Source organism: Mercenaria mercenaria, chromosome 2 (assembly GCF_021730395.1).
Source record: "Mercenaria mercenaria strain notata chromosome 2, MADL_Memer_1, whole genome shotgun sequence".
NCBI classification, from domain to species: domain Eukaryota; kingdom Metazoa; phylum Mollusca; class Bivalvia; order Venerida; family Veneridae; genus Mercenaria; species Mercenaria mercenaria.
The window spans coordinates 43,557,237-43,569,863 of record NC_069362.1 but is presented as its reverse complement, the minus strand read 5'-3'; positions in this window follow the sequence as shown (position 1 = coordinate 43,569,863).

Here is a 12,627-nt window from a genome sequence, read left to right as displayed (position 1 = left end):
GAATATTAAAGATAATAAACAAACAACAGCCAAAAAAATGATAATAACTGACAACATTATATCAAAAACTGGAATGATATGATTATTTTAAGAACTGGACTGTAACATGAACAAATGTCGTTTGAAATTATTTTTGAATGTTTAGAATGTACTCGATTCCTTAAATTCAGCAAGTATTTTATTCCAAATATTAATGCATGCTGAAGTACGAGAACAAATCTTTAAGATAATTTGTACGAGGTGTTATATGCAAAACAAGATCTTTGTGGGCTGGCTGTTGATCGTAGATTATGCAATTTATTATTTGAGACACTTAATATTTCAATCATTTAGATAGGTAACATGTTATGCATAGATTTGTAAACCGTTACTGCCGTGTGATATATTACCTGTTTACTAAATTTAAGTCATTTGAGATCATTAAAATGTTCTAATGTAGGTGACATTATCGGTTTGTTAAGTATAATCTTGGTCGCTCTTTTTTGTATTACTTGCGCTGTATTTATATAACATTTTGTATCTTTTCTCTAAATAGTACAATAATAATAGAAAAGCTGTGCGTTCCGTGTGGTTCTGGTACAACTTGTGTATGAAATGGAAACATTGCCTTACTATTGCATAATCGTGAACACTAAGTTTGGCTGTATCTCTGTGATTACATGTAAAATAAAATGTTTTGGCGCCATGTAGTCTTTACTTTGTTGCTGCATTGTAATAACTAAATATGCAAATCAGCATCCATGCATGCTTCAGCAAGCAGTGTTTGAATTAATTCAACGTTAATTTTATATACCTAGATAAGTATGGGAGTCTACGAGGTTTGTTCAAATATGAATGCATCTAAGCACATAAGAATGTATCCTTGATAGATTTCAATAACAATTTTATTTGGTCCCCTCGAAGTATTCACCTCCAACAGATGTGCAAAGTTTTAGTCTTCTAATCCAACCCTTGAAGGCATTTTCGTAGTCTTTTCTATTAGGTATACTATGAAGACACTGGAATATTGCAGAACCGAGGTGTTTGCGCTGCACACATTTTCGACCAGAAAGGTATTTTTTAGCCTTGGGAACAAAAAGAAGTAACACGGGGCAATGTCAGGCGAATAAGGAGGGTGAGGCAGCACAACAACCTTTTCCTGCTTCAGAAAGTCTTGTACAATAGACGCCTTGTGCGATGCCGCATTGTCATTTAGCAATCTGACATTGGTCAAACCAGTTGCGGGTCTTCGATTTTTGAAATATTTCTTCAGTTTTCGAAGAACTTTAGTCTTGTAAAACTTCGCATTTACGGATTTGCCTTTTTCTGCTCATCTGTCAACAGATGGCGAATCCATCTAGCACAGATCTTTCTCATTTTCAAATTACGTTTCAGAATTGTATGAGCTGCTCCTAATGAGATGCCAACCATACTAGCTATTTGCCTAGCGGTGTATCTTGCATCAGTAGCAACTATTTCTTCCACTCTAGCAACCATCTTGGCAGACGTTGCTGTTTTCGGCCGACGGCCATGTGGTGCATCTTCTGTTGAAACTAACCCGCAATTGAATTTCTTAAACCAACGAATAACTGTCGAAAAAGACATTTCATTATGCCCATAAACAGAACATATTTCATCAAAAATGTCTTTACACCCTATGCCAAGAATACAACGATTCTTAATATAGGACCGTATTTCAACGGCGTACGCTGACCTTCTTCCAACCATTTTTGTATTAGTATACACGAGTAGGCAATGTTTAGCGAGCGATAGACACAACAAAAGTGAACGGACTTTAATGGGTGTGGTATCAATGTAAAGCTAACATGTTTATCAATCTGACTAAAGTACATCTCCTATTACGCTACGCATAGGATCTGAGAACGACCTATTCATAGCCTCGTTCTGACGACCCTTTCGCTAGCCAATCAGAGCTTAACTTACAACATTTTGCAAATCTACCTGTAGCCTTGACTTATGATATCTACAATTCTTATGTCGTAATGTGTCAGATAGCAGGTTAGCTCAGTCGGTAGGCTACTTGCTTTGTAAGCGAGGAGAGTCGGGTTCGAGCCCTGGAATGGCTGCACATTTTTCTTACTCTTTGACATTCGAACAAGTCGTCTGATTGGTTAAAATAAAAATAGCAATACTGGAAATCCAAAATATACAGAAGACGTATGTGAATGGGTCGTTCTCAGATCTTCGTTTAGAAGATCAAGTACAGTAATCGAACGATAATTTGATATTTGTAAACAAACGCAGTCGATCGCATTATTTACCACTTTAGGTAAATCACGCATAGACTCTATGGATTAGTATCTCAAACTGTGACTCGATGAACGAAGTACTGTATTAGCGCAACGCGTTAGACCGCTAGGTATTGCATCCGCTGTCCGGAGTTCGATACTGGGTTGAAGTGAACTGTTTTTTATACTTTTTGTCAACGTAGATACAATACTGGTTTTTCCACTGACTTTGAAATAATACGGTAATAAAACATAAACGGGTTTTTCGTTAACATACATTTATACCAATGGAATGTAGGTACAGTACCCCTACATTATAGACTAACGTACAATTCCATAGCTCGAAATGGCGGACATTGAAAAAGCTTCTGATGAGCGATTTTAATATTCTGAGGATTCTAGGAAGATCATTCGACAAGTTCTTAAGGTTTATTGTAATTTTGAAATGACGATGATCTTTAATAAAGCCGGAAATAAAATGAAGTGTAAATTGTAATTATTAAAATTTTAATGATATAAAATCAGAAAAAGAAAATAGAAACAAAGTAATACACGTCATAATAAGAAAAAAAGACAAGCTGAGAATCAAACTAAAATAAAACAAAAATAAAGCAGGGCTTCATAAAACTTTTCCTTAGAAAATAAATCTCTTGCGAGTTTCGAACTCGTGGTATTTATCGCACTGTATTTGAAAACCGACAGCTAAGCCACCTAAGCTATTTCGCCATTCTAGTAATTGTTAATTTTTATTTGGCAAGTACCATTAGAATGTCTATCTAATTTACCGTAATAACTGATCAACCTAACTTATCTTTCTTAGACCTTGCCTGATCGTTCGCCGACTGTACTTAAGTCAGATTGACATGTTTATATACCCAATAATCTTAATTTCCTCGTGATTTTCGCATTACTGAGCGAGATAACGTTCTAGATGCATTCAAATATGAACAATCCTCGTATATGGAAGTTATCTTACACAACTGTTCTATTGTTCTCTGCAGGTTAATAACCAAAATGAATACCTACATACCATACCTGCGCACGTGCACAAGTATCATACCATACCTGCGCTCGTGCATGAAAAGAATGTTAGATGAGTTCAAACTGTAATGTTTATTTAATGCCATGTTATTGTTCCTAAGTATTGACCTGACACTCAAGAATATTCCGTATATTTTCCGTAAATTAATTCTCGGTGTCTTAAGTTAAATAGCGATATAGATATTGTGTGTATATTTCTTTATAATTTTCACAATGTCACATGTGCAAATAGCTGTGCCGACAAAACGTTTAGCTGCTGAACTGCATTTTTGGTTCAACTCCAGCGTACTGACCATTTCCCCCCAAATTTTATCGGTAGAAATATTGCCATATTTATCTGATCAAACCTTATGGTCTATAAACGTTATGGAAAATGTTGAATAATACATATTTAAAAGTATCTTAGATAAAAAGACAAAATATTTCTCACCAGCGTTTCCTGAAAATGAATACTAGATCTACAAGAGAAAACAATCAGATTTCGTGAAATATGTTACACAGATATTGTAAGAGTAAAAGTAACGTCAATAACAACATTGAATTAAAAAAATGGTCTGAGGTGATTTTGAACTCGTGGTATCGTGCGTGGCAGTCAGACAGCTACCACTATGCGACCGTGCCATTGGTTATTTATATTGGTTATTTCAGGATACAAATATTTCGTAAAATAATGGAAACCCCCGAAAATACTGGTGAAGAAATGAGTGCCAGGTCAATACTTACGGAAAATAGACAATACCTGCGTCAAGTAGAATTTACACATGTATACTTCTTTTTTAAATATTGTATATTTTGACCTTTGAATTACGATCGTCATGTTTTCATGTACAAGATACATTCACGGCTCGGTACTTAACAGGGAGGAGCAGAAGAAGAAGATAATCATTTTAATTATTGTTGTTAGATGATGATGATGATGATGATGATGATAACGACCACGACGAAACCGTATATGCAGAGTCCGAAACTAAGTTTATCATGAAAAATGTTTTATAAACATGCAACCGAAGTGTGAAGTTGTGCATTAAAAGATAGATTAAAAAACTCCCAACAAACAATAAATGCATTTACATTGGCGAATAAGCAGAACTTTCATCAACTTTACGTATTTCAATTTACCTGCTGAAGTTAAAGTAATTCCGAAAATAATTTATTTTCTGACTAAGAGAAGGAAAGACTTATAAATAAATAAATAAATAAATTGAAACTAACAAATTAAAATGACGTTGTGTAAGTCGGTTACTTACCTCTTAGATCGGTGTTCATGAAATCACCTCTACCTCTCCTCCTACTGTCGGCCTAAGCGGTACACCATTTAGGAAAAAGGAAATAAGACTAGGTATAAAATTATTTGTTAACTGCACATAAAAAATTCATCATTATTTATAGCTTGAGCAGGTAAAAAGAAGTTCTGTGTTCATTTATATCTTGAGCAGGTAAAAAGGAGTTCTGTGTTCATTTATATCTTGAGCAGGTAAAAAGTAGTTCTGTGAAAAGAAGTTCTGTGTTCATTTATATCTTGAATCTTGAACAGGTAAAAAGAAGTTCTGTGTTCATTTATATCTTGAGCAGGTAAAAAGAAGTTCTGTGTTCATTTATATCTTGAGCAGGTAAAAAGAAGTTCTGTGTTCATTTATATCTTGAGGAGGTAAAAAGTAGTTCTGTGTTCTTGAAATTATGTTATAATCTGTTTCTTCCATATTTTTCCTACAAAAATTCCAAAATTCTTTTATTCTAAGACTTTTACATTACCCATTTGTGACAGCCGTCAAAATGCCTTTATTCTAAGACCTTTATATACGTTACATTGCCCATTTGTGACAGCCGACAAAAGTCTTTAATTCTAAGACTTTTATATACGTTACATTACCCATTTGTGACAGCCGACAAAATGCCTTTATTCTAAGACTTTTATACACTTTACATTACCCATTTGTGACAGCCGATAAAATGCCTTTATTCTAAGACTTCTATACACTTTACATTACCCATTTGCGACAGCCAACAAAATGCCTTTATTCTAAGACTTTTATACATATTACATTACCCATTTGTGACAGTCGACAAAATGCCTTTATTCTAAACTTGTATACACGTTACATTACCCTTTTGAGACAGCGGACAAAAGAGTCTAGGACGAAATGAAAGCTTTGACACTTTGAGTTAAACAGTGCTGTGTTCAGAAGCGGATGAAGATAAAAGGATTTCCACCAGGAACAGTTATTATAGATATAACCATTGTAGTGTAAACATTATGAGAGCCCTTGATGATGGTTATCACCCAATTGACCTTACGACACAATAGTATTGCATACAGTATTTGTATTCATAAAAAGATCATTGCATATTTGTCAAAAAAAATATAAAGAAATAATGTAGTGTAAAGCACATTAATTTGTGTACCATCCTCTTTCTGTGTAAAAGAAGTGTGCTTCCTAACCAATGTACAGTGGGTGGGGTCCGAAGCCAAAGTCTCGCACCAATCTGCATAATCTCTAAACGAGCAATGATCACAATGCCACATAACTGTTCAGTTTTAAGATAAGTTGAGACTGCATCGAAATAGTTGCTTATGGGTACTAACAGTTTGGAAAGGTCTGACCGTCAAGAAATATCAGAGCTACAAATGAGCCGTACCATGAGAAAATCAACATAATGCGTTTGCAACCAACATGGATCCAAACGAGCCTGCGCATCTAGTCTGAATCCATGCCATTCGCTAATGGTTTGTCTAATAGCAATAGATTTCGAAAGCGAATAGTATGGATCCTGACCAGACTGCACGGATGCTAGTCTCAAAGCCATTATGTTGGTTTTCTCATGGCACGGCTCAAATGGTGTCAACCCCATAATTTATTAAGCTAGGTTTCCTTTGGGTGCTACTGTAACTTACACATATATACTGTGTCTAACGGTTTATCCATTTCTGCCCTGTTGTCAGGTTCAAGATCAGACAGTATACCCATTCATCATAATCTACATGTAGAAATCTCCAGTTTTATATTCAGTAAAATTTGCATGACCCATTTTTCAGATTAAAAGATCGAGCAGCTATTTTGAGTTTGGCACCAAAATGTTAAACTAGCTCGATGCATTTTACATACGGATGAAGATGTTAGATTCGTGACTATTTCGGCTATGTTCTGAATTTCGGACAATGCATATATCGTCTTAAATTTATTTTATTGTTGATGAAACTTATAAAATCACACAAAATATAATAATCTGTTTCATGAAGACATTAAAACAGTCGAAAAGACGCACCTTTTTTCGGTCGAAAGTTCTAAAACTCCGGGAAATCCCAACGCGGAAGTGAAATAACTGGAAAAAAGTTCGAAGGTCAATGTCGCCAAGAACGACAAGCGAATTACTTCTTTTCATGATTTCTTTCCCTTCACTGAAAAACATCCACCATACCTTAAGGATATATATTCCTTACCTTTGTGCAGACATAAAGATGTTTAGCTTTCTGACGAATATTCAGAATTTCCAAATTAAGCTGTTCATGGGGTCTACCGCAGAGTCTGATCCATCGCTTGCATTTTTCAAGGTTACGGGCTGGTTTCGGGAACGGAACGAAAGAAAGATCATCTGTAAGCCTAACTGGATATCTAGTATCTGATTTGCATGTGCCATAACAGCACCTTTTGACCATATTTATTGAAAATTCCAAAAAAAAAAAAAAACACAATAGTTCTATGTCAGACAGGTCAGTCAGTTTCACGGACAAAATGGCGGATAACAACTAGGCTTATCAGCTTAGATATCTGATTAGCTTATCAGAACTGTCAATTATTCTCTGTCGTAAGGTCAATTAATAATTAATAATTCATATTCCCAGCAATAAAAGTCTTTCCGCTTCTCTCCATGCGCGGCATGCATTTTCAATATCCAGAATCAAGTTTGTTAAAGATAGTATCATTTTATAGACGTTGATTTTTAACAGTCATTAAATGCATTATCGTTCCTATTAACGACCGTATCAGATTTTATCTAAAACTAATTTAGGCATATGTCGTTTTCTGCATTAAGAATTAGACTGGGTTCAGAATGAAGAAAAATGTAAGCTGAATTACTCATATTATGGCAGTCTAACGAAATAATCAAAAATGACTTACAGATAAGTTTTATGTCGGCTTCTTTGCAAATGCGTGAGTCTGAGGCTGTTTTTGAGGTGTTCTGTGCATTAAGTTAAATAAGAGATAATTCATGGTTTTTACATGAGATCAGAAACTATAACTGACTATAACCGGCTCTCAGAAGATTGTTAATATAGCGATTCGTTTACTACTGTGTACCGTCTAGTGACTTTAGAAATAAATTATATGGAATAAGGCAGTGCCTCGATGGGGAATCGTTGCAATCCATTAGCTTGCCCAAAATATGCGTTTGTATCAATTTAAATGAAGATTTTGAAATAAAAAACAATAGTGCATATATTTGTACTGATATGCAAAACGTTGCGGTTCGGACATATTACATGGACGCTTTTTATGCACAAGGCAAAAAAGTATTATTAAAAAAATAGAAAGAAAGAAAATCCGAAGTCAGACGCTCTGTGCACGTGCGGAAGACCAAATGTTTTAATTCGACGGTATACCTCATTCGATATATATCACATGTTACCGTAGATGGATCGCACGGAAAATTGGTAGGATCGATTCCCTACGAAATCAAATTGAGAGTTTTGACCACACATGCCCGAAGAATGCTACAAACTACAAAACGTAGAAGTTTCACGATGATATGAGCCGTGCCATGAGAAAACCAACATAGTTGCTTTGCGACCAGCATGAATCCAGACCAGCCTGCGCATCCGCGCAGTCTTGTCAGGCTCCATGCTGTTTGATAACAGTTTCTTTAATTCCAATAGGCTTTAAAAGCGAACAGCATGGCGGATGCGCAGGCTGGTCTGAATCCATGCTGGTCGCAAAGCCACTATGTTGGTTTTCTCATGGCACGGCTCATATTATATAAATTTAACGCTTTGATTGAGATTTAACATAGGGAGTCTATGATAAATTCCAAGTAAAACGTAGCCATTAAATTTGGTATCATTCCGCAATGTTTTGATAATGCTGCTATGGCATATATAGGGACATGGTCGGCATTAATTCTCCCGAACTGACTGTACATACTTACTGAACGTACACTATAAAACCTAAGCTAAACATAGGTACATCCAATAGGATCCAATTATTCTTTGCAGGCATATGTATGAATCAGCGCGACACGAATGACTCCTTTTAAGAGCTGTGATTTTTAACTGTGCTTGGAATCAACCGATCAAACAGTGCAGTTTCTAGACTGTTCACAAAACCCAGCTTTATAATCTAGGGCCCTGAAAACGGTATAACAGTCCAGCTAAAATCAATGACAACCTTTTAGAGGCGTCGCCCATACGGGTCGCCGTTGATGAATTTTAGCAATCTAAAATGCCAACAAAGAGGGTTTATTTTTCTGAATTACCTCCATTACTTGTCGTAAAACGACTACATCGAAATAAAATAGGTAAAAAAGTATTTTATTTCACCCTATTATAGGCCATGTGTTTCTGTGTGAGAAATTTCATTAAAATCTACGTTGTTGAAAATTTTCTATTCGCGAAAATGTTATGAAAGTTATGATTTTTTCCGTATATAGACTCCCATCTTAAGAATTAGTCGTTCACCTCTGATTCATGTGGAGAAGTTGGTAGTTACTTGCGGTTTGTACTGGTACAAAATCCAGGAATACTGGTTAAGTTAACTGCCCGCCTTTACATGACTGAAATACAGTTGAAAAACGGTGTTAAACCCAAAACAAACAAACAAACAAACAAACATTAAAACAATTGCGTGAGGTCGATTTTTCAATTTAGTCAGCCAAAATATCAAGTAATCGACGATTTCAATTTATTTTACTAATTTTTTTTTACTATTGTTTGAAAAGTCTTATCAAATTCTGCATTGTACAAAAATTTTCGATCCGAAATTCCACAACTACCTTATTAATTACTCCTACCGCTGCAAGGGTCGAAATCATGGACAATGTGACACAACTACCTTAGTAATTACTCTTACCGCTGCTAGGGTCGAAATCACGGACAATGTGACACAACTATCTCAGTAATGACTCTTACCGCTGCTAGGTCGAATTCACGGACAATGTGACACAACTACCTTAGTAATGACTCTTACCGCTGCTAGGGTCGAAATCACGGACAATGTAACACAACTACCTTAGTAATTACTCTTACCGCTGCTAGGGTCGAAATCACGGACAATGTGACACAACTACCTTAGTAATGACTCTTACCGCTGCTAGGTCGAAATCACGGACAATGTGACACAACTACCTTAGTAATTACTCTTACCGCTGCTAGGGTCGAAATCACGGACAATGTGACACAACTACCTTAGTAATTACTCTTACCGCTGCTAGGGTCGAAATCACGGACAATGTGACACAACTACCTTAGTAATTACTCTTACCGCTGCTAGGGTCGAAATCACGGACAATGTGACACAACAACCCTAATAATTACTCTTACCGTTGCTAGGGTCGAAATCGCGGACAATGTGACACAGCTACCTTAGTAATGACTCTTACCGCTGCTAGGGTCGAAATCACGGACAATGTGAGGATCGAAATCACGGACAATGTGACACAATTACCTTAGTAATTACTCTTACCGCTGCTAGTGTCGAAATCACGGACAATGTGACACAACTACCTTAGTAATTACTCTTACCCTGCTAGGGACGATGTCACGTACAGTGTGACACAACTACCTCAGTAATTACTCTTACCGCTGCAAGGGTCGAAATCACGGACAATGTGACACAATTACCTTTGTAATTACTCTTACCGCTGCTAGGGTCGAAATCACGGACAATGTGACACAACTACCTTTGTAATTACTCTTACCCTGCTAGGGTCGAAATCACGTACAATGTGACAAAACTACCATTATAATTACTCTTACCGCTGTTAGGGTCGAAATCAAGGGCAATGTGACACAGCTATCTTAGTAATTATTCTTACCGCTGCTAGGGTCGAAATCACGGACATTGTGACACAACTACCCTAATAATTACTCTTACCGCTGCTAGGGTCGAAATCACGGACAATGTGACACAGCTACCTTAGTAATTACTCTTACCGCTGCTAGGGTCGAAATCACGGGCAATGTGACACAGCTACCTTAGTAATTACTCTTACCGCTGCTAGGGTCGAAATCACGGACAATGTGACACAGCTACCTTAGTAATTACTCTTACCGCTGCTAGGGTCGAAATCACGGACAATGTGACACAGCTACCTTAGTAATTACTCTTACCGCTGCTAGGGTCGAAATCACGGACAATGTGACACAACTACCTTAGTAATTACTCTTACCGCTGCTAGGGTCGGAATCACGGACAATGTGACACAACTACCTCAGTAATTACTCTTACCGCTGTTAGGGTCGGAATCACGGACAATGTGACACAACTACCTCAGTAATTACGCTTACCGCTGCTAGGGTCGGAATCACGGACAATGTGACACAACTACCTCAGTAATTACGCTTACCGCTGCTAGGGTCGGAATCACGGACAATGTGACACAACTACCTCAGTAATTACGCTTACCGCTGCTAGGGTCGGAATCACGGACAATGTGACACAACTACCTCAGTAATTACGCTTACCGCTGCTAGGGTCGGAATCACGGACAATGTGACACAACTACCTTAGTAATTACTCTTACTGCTGCTAGGGTCAAAATCACGGACAATGTGACAGCCCTACTGGAACACCATTTGTCAGGGTATTGCGATTTAAGCGATAAAGCGTGCAAATACACACATCTACATCCAAAAGGGGTAATAATCGAAGACTTGATGGAAATACAGGCAGAAATTTCTTAAATATCGGCACTGACCTTCAGAACTTATAGATGCCAAGTCAAGAAAAGAAAAAAGACAAGCCCGAGTCATGAATCGAACCCGTTAAATGATTAAGATACCTCATTTCAAACGCTGAATGAAAAAAATCAATAAAAACAATTTATTCTTATGATTGTTTCAATAATTGATGAACTGTCAATGACTGGGTTTCAATTTATTCTGAAAAAATATACAACGATAATTCCCTGATATCTTAAAAAAAGACACTATTTTTTGTTGTATAATTGGGGGGTCAGTGCCTTTAACCCTAAACATGCTGAAAACGATTGATTCTGCCTTTGCGACCAGTGTAGATCATGATCAGCCTCCATATATTTATGCAGTCTGATCAAGATCTGCACTGTTTGCTATTTAGTCATTATCTTTTGGGAAAGCACCCTTTTAATAGTTAAGGGGTAAGTCCAAAATGAAAGACGGATAAATTCATTATAGAAATGCTTATTAAAAACAAGCACATTTACCATACGAAGATAGGGATTATATGAATACCAAAGGTGGAGGTCAAGCAAAGCAGGCCATTCGATCGTTCCGAGTTTTTACAAATTAAATGAAGTAGGATGTGCCATAAAACTTTATACGTTGCATTCAAAGTTGTTTTTTATCCGTAATTTTTTTTTATTTATTTTTACAGCTATAATTTAAGTAACTCTGTGCTGCCTTCAGATAAATTAATGATGTTAAGATTACTTTTAAAAACAGCGCTATGTTCAAAAAGAATAAAACAAATCAAAAACTATTTGGATTCATGTATTTTTATGCATTTGGCTTAACATTCTGTTCTCAGACAGACTAGAAAGCAAATGTGCATCATTGTTGAAATCTTTCAACTAGTGAATAAATAAAATATAAAATCATGTACCTGGTCAATCTTATTTCAGCAGATAAGACAGCCATGCAGTGGTTTCTTTAGGGACGTTTCTTAGACCATACATGTAGTTAGGTGAGGAATTGCCACTGATCATATCAATTTGCACGTTTTCTCAATAAACAGCTTTTGATTAACTAATGTCCATTAATTGTCATAAAATTACGGTAATTACGGCAAACCACAAATTCGTTTGAAATCTGGGCAAAAAGGACAAACTGCAATGTTTATATCAAGAATTCATATGGAGACTGAACACAAACTGCAATGTTTATATCAATGATTCATATGGAGACTGAACACAAACTGCAATGTTTATATCAAGGATTCATATGGAGACTGAACACAAACTGCAATGTTTATATCAAGAATTCATATGGAGACTGAACACAAACTGCAATGTTTATATCAAGGATTCATATGGAGACTGAAAACAAACTGCAATGTTTATATCAAGAATTCATATGGAGACTGAACACAAACTGATTCATTTCAGTTTAGTACGTTTTTTTTTTAATTCCTGTTCTTGAATAAAATATTATTACAGCAATATTTATTTG